At 43.8% G+C, this 10,043-nt stretch overlaps 1 protein-coding gene across 1 annotated transcript in view; it reads right to left on the bottom strand.

The window, feature by feature from the left end:
- Nucleotides 1-10,043, bottom strand: part of LOC111964727 (synaptic vesicle glycoprotein 2A) — a 47,881-nt gene that overhangs the window by 12,067 nt on the left and 25,771 nt on the right. The gene's annotated exons all lie outside the window — the stretch shown is intronic.

The raw sequence follows: 10,043 nt of genomic DNA on the forward strand, positions 1-10,043 counted from the left end.
CTGAAAAATACATCTACAGGCCTTTTATTACTAATACAGCGGGAGAATATTAAAAACGCCAACAGGTCTAAAATAGAAGATCTGACAAAATAAATGATTTGCAATTTTAAAATAATGGTTGCCAATGGCAACTGTATAAAATATCCACACTCACAAAAAAAATGCTGTAGTTGAGGAGATATTCACGGATGGCTTGTGAATTCTGCCATAATACCCCTTCCATACTTCATATAAGGCATTTTACAAATTGTGGCATATTGGCTACGGATCCCATGATGAAACATACAGTAGCCTAAAGTAGCACTCATAAACATCGCTAATGTTTATTTTTCATTCATGCATAATTGAGTGAGTTTATTACGATATTAATTCTGTAGTGCCGGCTTGCATCCAATGGTGGTCTGTTATCATTCTGCCAACTCTGAGTGCTGTTGTTAACCTAAGTTGAATCTGTTTACTGTACCCAAGAGGATCACGGAAACAGTAGGGGAGACTCCCATGGGAGGCAGTTAGAGAGAGAGAGCCAGAGAGAGCCAGAGAGAGAGAGAGGTAGGAGGAGCCTACCAGACAGCTGAGCTCCACATGATTCAAAAGAGAAAATAGGATGTGGGGAGGGGAGAGGAGGAGAAGAGAGAGAGAGAGAGTGATGAGAGGAGGGAGTCCACAATCTGTGAGCTGCAGCATGGTGACAGAGCTCACTGAGGCTGCAGGGCTATGGAAGAGTGTGTTATGTGTATGGAGGAGTGTGTTATGTGTATGTGTGTGTGTGTGTGTGTGTGTGTGTGTGTGTGTGTGTGTGTGTGTGTGTGTGTGTGTGTGCGTGCGTGCGGGAAGCGGGGTTAAGGGGGCGCTATTAATAGCCATTTTCCCCTTTCTGCGAGAGCGCACAGGGCTTTTTTGAGTGAGCCAGGGGCAGAGGATCCATCATAGAGTAGAGAGCATTGTGCCAGTTGAATTAGTTGACCATCACCATTACAGTCAAAATGCTACTGCTCTCACAAATTCTGTCCGCTCGTAAAAAAGCAGTAAATCTTTCATGTTAATGTTTCTTTGCAAAAGCTAAAAAGCTTCCTACTTTGTTGTACATTGTTAAAATGCTGATGTTGTGCCTTTGCTAAAAACATAAAAACACTAAACATAGGACATTCTGTTCCCTCACAAAATCCCCTAAATGCTAATATAATACTACCAATGCTAAGATTGTTTTCTAATACACTACTACATCCATCATGCATCACTAAATGCTAACATGACAGTACCTTTGCTAAAAAGCCCTACATCTTCCATTGCTAATATGCGAACACACTGCCTTAACAGTCCCTTAAATGCCTACGATGTTCCTCCTTGCTTTGCTGAGTAAAACAGACACAGCTCTGCTCTGCTGTCACGGTCCAGCCCTTTTTTAATCATCCCTCTCTCCCTCCTTCCATCTCTCCCACCCTTCCGTTGATATACTAAGCAGTTTGTGCCATGTTTATCTAAAGGTCAAGGAGACACCGGGAGAGAAAGGTTCTCTTTACCCTCAGGGCTACCAGCCGAGCTATCTGAAAACAAGAGACGAGCACACAATGAAAAGACCGAAGGGGACCATGTGAATTTTCCCAAGGTTATGGCTATGTTAACATCCACCTTGAAAACATGAACACGGTAAAGAGAAAAGGCACCATAACTAACGGTTTGAATATAACCACACTGTCAACAAGACACAATGAGTCTTGATATTGCTTGTCAGTAGAAATGAAGTGTATCTGCTCAACTGTGTTAAATCTGTCTGACAGCTACATCTCCAGCAGTTCTCCATAAATCTCTTGCTGAGCGGCAGACAGTACTACCGTAAAATGGCAACCAAAGATTCTCCATTTGCGTTCTGTACAGAGAAATGTACACAATGCATCTGTGGCTATGTACCTTTCTGTCTTTCATGAAAAAAAATGGATGTTTCAAGCACAGTGTCACGATTTCCAAATTCACCTCTTTAACTATTGTGGATGCTTACCGCTGCTGGATGGGTGCAGCAGGGGTGAATATATTATGGTCATTATCGCACACACAAACACACACACACACACACGCACACACACACACACACGCACACGCACACACTGTGTGGTTCCGCCAGAGTGCATCAGGTTAAAGAGACTGGCTCTCTGACAACACTAACAGCGGTCTATTCTGCCTACTAATACAACGGCAGGCAGGGAGGAGGGAACAGCGAGGACACTAGGACCCATGGGCGGCACAGTGGCATACATGAGAGAAGCACTCCAGCACGAGTCAGGCATGTTGTGTAACAGGGGAGAGACCAAGGGCCTTGTTTCCATACGGGCTCCCCCAACACAGCACATACAGAGACCCAGTGAGGGACAAAGAGACAGAGAGCGAGAGAGAGAGATATACACATGCAAGACAGTCGTCAGCCAGAGACCACACACATGCCGTTCACACAGACACAAACACAAGCATATACGCCTGCGAGAGCACATGTGGGGAAGTGTCACTGCTGGGAGTCCATACCTACACATCCATTACATACAAAAGCATGCACACATACCATATGTAGACTAGAAAACAACCCACACATGCATGACTGGATGTCAAATGAGTCATCTCTATGTCAGTGTTATGTGGATGACCAGACACTGAATAAATCTAAATATGAAAACTTCCATTGACAAAACAATCAATATGGACCAGTATGACTTTTGGCCGAACAACAAGAGAGGAGAACGTAATGGTGATGGAGAGAGATTCTTTTGAATCCATTCTCAATCCTGCTGCGCTATAAAAACATGATACCCCTTTGAACACACCATTCAATACACTGACCTCACTCCCCACATCAAACAAAAAGCAACAAGACAAACAAAATGAATCGATAAAAACATGCACAACACAGCATGCCAGTAAAACGGAGAATGAGTTGAATGTGTTAGGACCATAGCCCTCGTTCATTGTGTCCTTGCTGAATGGCCAAAGACAGATGGCGTGTTAGGCATGGAATCTGACTGGACATTGTCCCCCAGAAAGGGAAATGGTCACATGAGTAACTTTGCACAGCACACACCATTCTCTTAATGGGCCTATGCTATGGTCTCCAGTGTGCAGTATATTCTGCTACAAAACACCTGAACCAAAGCATGTATAGGATTTGACTTGGATTTCAGAGATGGTTTGAGAATTAAAGGGGGCGTTCAGTAGTTACATGGGCAGTGAATCCTAAAGGCCTTTAGATACTGTAAACCCATATAAAGTGTGTTAAAATAATAAGAGTATGGGGAAAATGTGGCATGGGGAACATTTTATATTAAAGGGATACTTATGGATTTTGTCAATGAGGTCCTTTATCTACAGTCGTGGCCAAAAGTTTTGAGAATGACACAAATATTAAATTCCACAAAGTTTACTGCTTCAGTGTCTTTCAATATTTTTGTCAGAGGTTACTATGGAATACTGAAGTATAATTACAAGCATTTCATAAGTGTCAAAGGCTTTTATTGACAATTACATGAAGTTGATGCAAAGAGTCAATATTTGTAGTGTTGACCCTTCTTTTTCAAGACCTCTGCAATCCGCCCTGACATGCTCTCAATTAACTTCTGGGCCACATCCTGACTGATGGCAGCCCATTCTTGCATAATCAATGCTTGGAGTTTGTCAGAATTTGTGGGATTTTGTTTGTCCACCCGCCTCTTGAGGATTGACCACAAGTTCTCAATGGGATTAAGGTCTGGGGAGATTCCTGGCCATGGACCCAAAATATCTATATTTTGTTCCCCGAGCCACTTAGTTATCACTTTTTCCCTATGACAAGGTGCTCCATCATGCTGGAAAAGGCATTGTTCGTCACCAAACTGTTCCTGGATGGTAGGGAGAAGTTGCTCCCGGAGGATGTGTGGGTACCATTCTGTATTCATGGCTGTGTTCTTACGCAAAATTGTGAGTGAGCCCACTCTCTTGGCTGAGAAGCAACCCCACACATGAATGGTCTCAGGATACTTTACTGTTGGCATGACACAGGACTGATGGTAGCGCTCACCTTGTCTTCTCCGGACAAGCTTTCTTCCGAATGCCCCAAACAATCGGAAAGGGGATTCATCAGAGAAAATGACTTCACCCCAGTCCTCAGCAGTCCAATCCCTGTACCTTTTGCAGAATATCAGTCTGTCCCTGATGTTTTTCCCGGAGAGAAGTGGCTTCTTTGCTGCCCTTCTTGACACCAGGCCATTCTCCAAAAGTCTTCGCCTCACTGTGCGGGCAGATGCACTCACACCTGCCTGCTGCCATTCCTGAGCAAGCTCTGTACTGGTGGTGCCCCGATCCCGCAGCTGAATCAACTTTAGGGGACGGTCCTGGCACTTGCTGGACCTTCTTGGGCGCCCTGAAGCCTTCTTCACAACAATTGAACCGCTCTCCTTGAAGTTCTTGATGATCCGATATATGGTTGATTTAGGTGCAATCTTACTGGCAGCAATATCCTTGCCTGTGAAGCCCTTTTTGTGCAAAGCAATGATAACGGCACGTGTTTCCTTGCAGGTAACCATGATTGACAGAGCAAGAACAATTATTCCAAGCACCACCCTCCTTTTGAAGCTTCCAGTCTGTTATTCGAACTCAATCAGCATGACAGAGTGATCTCCAGCCTTGTCCTCATCAACACTCACACCTGTGTTAACGAGAGAATCACTGACATGATGTCAGCTGGTCCTTTTGTAGCAGGGCTGAGATGCAGTGGAAATGTTTTTTGGGGATTCAGTTCATTTGCATGGCAAAGAGGGACTTTGCAATTAATCTGATCACTCTTCATAACATTATGGAGTATATGCAAATTAACCTCACACAAACTGAGGCAGCAGACTTTGTGAAAATCAATAATACTTCCCCAGCATCAGATGAACTTGTGGATACCATTTTTATGTCTCGGTGTCCAGTATGAAACTTTTTTTTAAACTAGGCAAGCCAGTTAAGAACAAATTCTTATTTACAATGACGGCCTACCCCGGCCAAACCCGGACGACGTTGGGCCAATTGTGCGCTGCCCTATGGGACTCCCAATCCCGGCCGGATGTGATACATCGAACCAGGGACTGTAGTGACACTTCTTGCACTGAGATGCAGTGCCTTAGACCACTGCRCCACTAGGGAGCACCGTATTAAGGACGTTAGAAGTAGTTTCTCGAGCCAATGCTAACTAGCGTTAGTGCAGTGACTGGAAGTCTATGGGTATCTACTAGCATGCACGCCTCATTGCCAAAATCCCAAAGTATCCCTTGAATAGGCTTCCTCTTTGAACTCAAGCTTGCTATTGTAGGGAATAAAGAGATGCAGACAAAAACTGATAAAGAGAGTGAGAGGGCTAAAGAGAGTGAGAGGGAAAAAAGAGAGTGAGAGGGAAAAAGAGAGTGAGGGGCTAAAGAGAGTGAGAGGACTAAATAGAGTGAAAGGACTAAATAGAGTGAGAGGGATAAAGAGAGTGAGAGGGATAAAGAAAGTGAGAGGGCTAAAGAAAGTGAGAGGGAAAAAGAGAGTGAGAGGGCTAAAGAGAGTGAGAGGGATAAAGAAAGTGAGAGGGCTAAAGAAAGTGAGAGGGAAAAAGAGAGTGAGAGGGCTAAAGAGAGTGAGAGGGAAAAAGAGAGTGAGAGGGATACAGAGAGTGAGACGGCTAAAGAGAGTGAGAGGGATAGGGAGTGAGGGGAAAAGAGAGTGAGAGGGCTAAAAAGAGTGAGAGGGATAAATAGAGTGAGAGGGATAAAGAGAGTGAGAGGGGGAATAAGAGTGATAGGGATAAAGATAGTGAGAGGGGAAAAGAGAGTGATAGGGAAAAAGAGAGTGAGAGGGCGAAATAGAGTGAGGGGCTAAATAGAGTGAGAGAACAAAAGAGAGTGAGAGTGCTAAAAAGAGTGAGCGGGCTAAAGAGAGTGAGAGGGATAAATAAAGTCAGAGGTAAAAAGATAGTTGGAGGACTAAAGAGAGTGAGAGGGAAAAATAGAGTGAGGGGGCCAAATAGAGTGAGAGGACAAAAGAGAGTGAGAGTGCTAAAAAGAGTGAGAGGGGAAAAGAGAGTGAGAGGGAAAAGAGAGTGAGAGGGATAAATAGAGTTAGATGCCTAAAGAGAGTGAGAGGTAAAAAGAGTGTGAGAGGGCTAAATAGAGTGAGAGGGCTAAAGAGAGTGATGGCAAAAAAAGAGAGTGAGAGGACTGAATAGAGTGAGTGGGTGAAAGAGAGTGAGAGGACTAAAGAGAGTGAGAGGACTAAAGAGAGTGAGTGGGATAAAGAGAGTGAGAGGGCTAAAAAGAGTCAGAGGGAAAAAGAGAGTGAGAGGGATAAATACAGTGAGACGGATAAAGAGAGTATGAGGACTAAATAGAGTGAGAGGGCTAAAGAGAGTGAGAGGGCGAAATAGAGTGAGATGGAAAAAGAGAGCGAGATGGAAAAAGAGAGTGAGATGGAAAAAGAGAGCGAGATGGAAAAAGAGAGCGAGAGGGCTAAATAAAGTGAGAGGGATAAATAAAGTGAGAGGGCTAAATAGAGTGAGAGGGATAAATAAAGTGAGATGGAAAAAGAGAGTGAGATGGAAAAAGAGAGTGAGAGGGCTAAATAAAGTGAGAGGGCTAAATANAGTGAGATGGAAAAAGAGAGTGAGATGGAAAAAGAGAGTGAGAGGGCTAAATAAAGTGAGAGGGCTAAATAAAGTGAAAGAGCTAAATAGGGTGAGAGGGCTAAATAAAGTGAGAGGGCTAAATAGAGTGAGAGGGATAAATAAAGTGAGAGGGCTAAATAGAGTGAGAGGGATAAATAAAGTGAGAGGGCTAAATAGAGTGAGAGTGAAAAAGAGAGTGAGAGGGATAAATAGAGTGAGAGGGCTAAAGAGAGTGAGAGGTATAAATAGAGTGAGATGGAAAAAGAGAGTGAGATGGAAAAAGAGAGTGAGAGGGCTAAATAAAGTGAGAGGGCTAAATAAAGTGAAAGAAAAGGATGCCGAGGGTAAAAAGAGAGTGAGAAGTCCTGCTAAAAGCAGGTGAGGTTGTGGAGAATGGTAGGGGGCAATTAGAAGGGAAAAGAGTGTAGCAGCGAGGTGGCACCGCTGTAGCTAAGAAAGCTTGAGAGGGTATTAGTAGACTGAGAGGCAGCTGAGGCAGTGTGGGCTTAACAGGGAGCAGTGGACTGGAGTGGAAAAAGGCCAAGAGCCGTGGAGTAGGGGCTGATAAGATCCTAGATGCAGTGGATGGTAGGGGACTGTTGTGCTGGCCTCAAAGAAGACGCGAGTGGAGGGAAGCGCGGCTAGAGAGCGGAGAGAGCACAGGGGTACGGATGTGCTAGTACGAGGGCATGGAAACGAAGTGAGGAGCGGATAGAATTAAGGCTGAGCAGATAGGGAGTATTGAGGACGAGAGTGAGGGGGGAATAAGAGTGATAAAGGGGAAATTAAGACATGTGTGACCGTCACCCTACAACAATGAGGGGAAAAGAGCGTGATAGGGCGAAAAGAGAGGACGGAGCCCAGAAATAGAGTGGCAGGCACGACGACAGCACTAAATAGAGCTGCGTAGGTATTGGACAAGAAAACTAATAATATAGTAAGAGGTGTAGAGCACTATCGCCTGGCTATTTAAACAAGGTGGAGCAAAAGGCCGCTAAAGAGAGTGAGCGGTAGGCGATACCCAACTAAAGTCAGTCTATCAGTAAAAAGATAGTTCTCGGAGCCTCAAAGAGTAGTGGAACAGGGAAAAACTCACTGAGCTCGAGGGCCTCTAATGTGATGTGATGTATATCGGGACAAAAGAGAGTGAGAGTGCTAAAAAGAGTGAGAGGGGAAAAGAGAGTGAGGGAGGAAAGAGGAGTGAGTAGGGATAATAGAGTTAGATGTCCATAAAGAAGAGTGAGGTAAAAAGAGTGTGAGAGGGCTAAATAGAGTGAGAGGCTAAAGAGAGTGATGGCAAAAAAAAGAGACGTGAGAGGACTGAATAGAGGAGTGGTGAAAGAGAGTGAGAGGACTAAAGAGAGTGAAGGGATGACGAGTGAGTGGGATAAAAGAGAGAGTGAGAGGGCTAAAAAGAGTCAGAGGAAAAAGAGAGTGAGAGGTATTCATGGGGGATATATACATGTGAGAGGAATCGGAATTAAAAAAAAGAGGAGTATATGGAGGAGCTAAGAAATATGAGTGAGCTCAAGGGCTAAAAGGCAGATGTGAGCTTTAAGAGCGGGAAATATGAGCGGTGAGGGAATGGAGAAAGAGAGGCGGAGAATGGAAAAGAGAGTGAAGAGTAGGAAAAAGAATAGAGCGAATGATGAAAATGGAGAGCGAGATGGGCTAATTAGTGGGCTATTTTTAGGTAGGGATACATAACCTTGCATCGTGAGGAGGTGGCGATCTGTTGTGGCACTAAATCACTCACTAAGAAGTGGATCTCACTGGAGAAGAAGGGCTAGTCGATAAATCGAATTGTGGGATGAATTGGAAAAAGACAAAGAAAAAGGCTGAAGAATAAGGAAGAAACAAATATATGAAAGAAAAAAAAAAAACATCCAAAATAAAAACACACAATGAAAAGAACAAGAGGGTGATAACCTATTTCGGCCCGACGGCGACCTAAATGATTTTAAATTATTTAGCGTGGATAAGTAAGTCATCTACATAGTAAAGAAGGACCTAATTACTAAGAGAGTTGTAGACCCTGGGAGGTGTTAATATAACGAAGTGAAAGAGGCCATAAATCCTACCACTAGGTGTCGACTGTTAATTTAGCCTAGGGCCTCTCAAAATATCACATAATATGCTTGATGACATGGTCTAAATAATTTATATCGCTAGAGTGCGGAGCCAGGCGATCTAACAATTAATATAAATAGGTTGAGAGGGGCCCTCAAATATACTTAGGCATCGTCGGTGAGTAGGGGGGCATAGCAAAATGAATACTACTAAAAAGTGAGAGGGCTGAATCGGAGTAAGGCATTTTGAAGTGGACAAAAAATAAAAAAAGTAGAAAGAGTGAGAAAGGGATCATCTAACCCCTTAGAGGTGATCAAAGGGCTTATTATATCTGAGAGTAGTGAGAGGTATAGCCAAATCAGGATGCTCACGTGAGGATTGGAAAAAGAAGAGTGAGGATGCAAAAGAGAGTTGCAGGAGGGCTAACGAATAAAAAAGGTGAGAAGGGCTAAAAGGATAATTTAAAAAGTGAGAAAAGATAAGGGGGTAGGGAAGGAGGCCTAAATAGAGTGAATGGGGCTAAAGAAATAAGTGAGAGGGAGATAATTAGGAGGATACTTTATTTAGGACCCACTCTTCACGGAGCGTAGGGTCTCTTTTTGTACGAGGCCAGTGCTACTCAAACAATTATAAAAGTTGAGAGGGGTAAAAATAGAGGGTGGAGAGGGCTAAAAATAAATCTCAAATATTTTGTCCGTATGGTGTGGCGAGAAGGGCTCACGCGTTATCTTATCTTTAAACAGTAGCTTAAAATATAATTTATAAAACACTTCAAAAAAATCATACTCATGAAGGTGAAAGGAGGGCGACTCAAAGAGAGGTGGAAGAGGGCTAAAAATAGATGTGGATGACTGATATAGAGATGAGATGAGAACTAAATGAAAAGAGTGGAAGACTAGACAGAGCGAAAAAACAAAGGAAGGGAACAGAGGATTTAGGGAACCGAATAAGAAGAGTTGTTTAATAGTAAATCAAACAGATAAAAGATAAGCAACATCTAACATACAACCAAGCGTCATAAGAAAAATCAACAACAGCTCTCTAACAATTCTTTCTTAAGGGGTTTGATAGGGAGTGAAGGTGGGGAAGGGAACGGAAGAGAGATAATGGGGGTGGGGAGGGGTGGGTGTAGAGGGAGGTGAATGGGGTGCAAGGAGTGGGAAGCGAATAAAGAGATGACAAGGGCAGGGGAGGTGAGGGTAGATTGTCTAGGGTGAGAACGGAGGGTAGAGGATTGTGGGAGGAGGGGAAGGGGAGTGGCGGGGAGATAAGAAAAAAAGAGGGCGGGAGCGAGAGAGAGGGGGGAGACTGTGGAAGAGGAAGTAATAATCGACAA

This window comes from Salvelinus sp. IW2-2015, linkage group LG6.1 (assembly GCF_002910315.2).
Source record: "Salvelinus sp. IW2-2015 linkage group LG6.1, ASM291031v2, whole genome shotgun sequence".
In the NCBI taxonomy this organism is placed as follows: Eukaryota; Metazoa; Chordata; class Actinopteri; order Salmoniformes; family Salmonidae; genus Salvelinus; species Salvelinus sp. IW2-2015.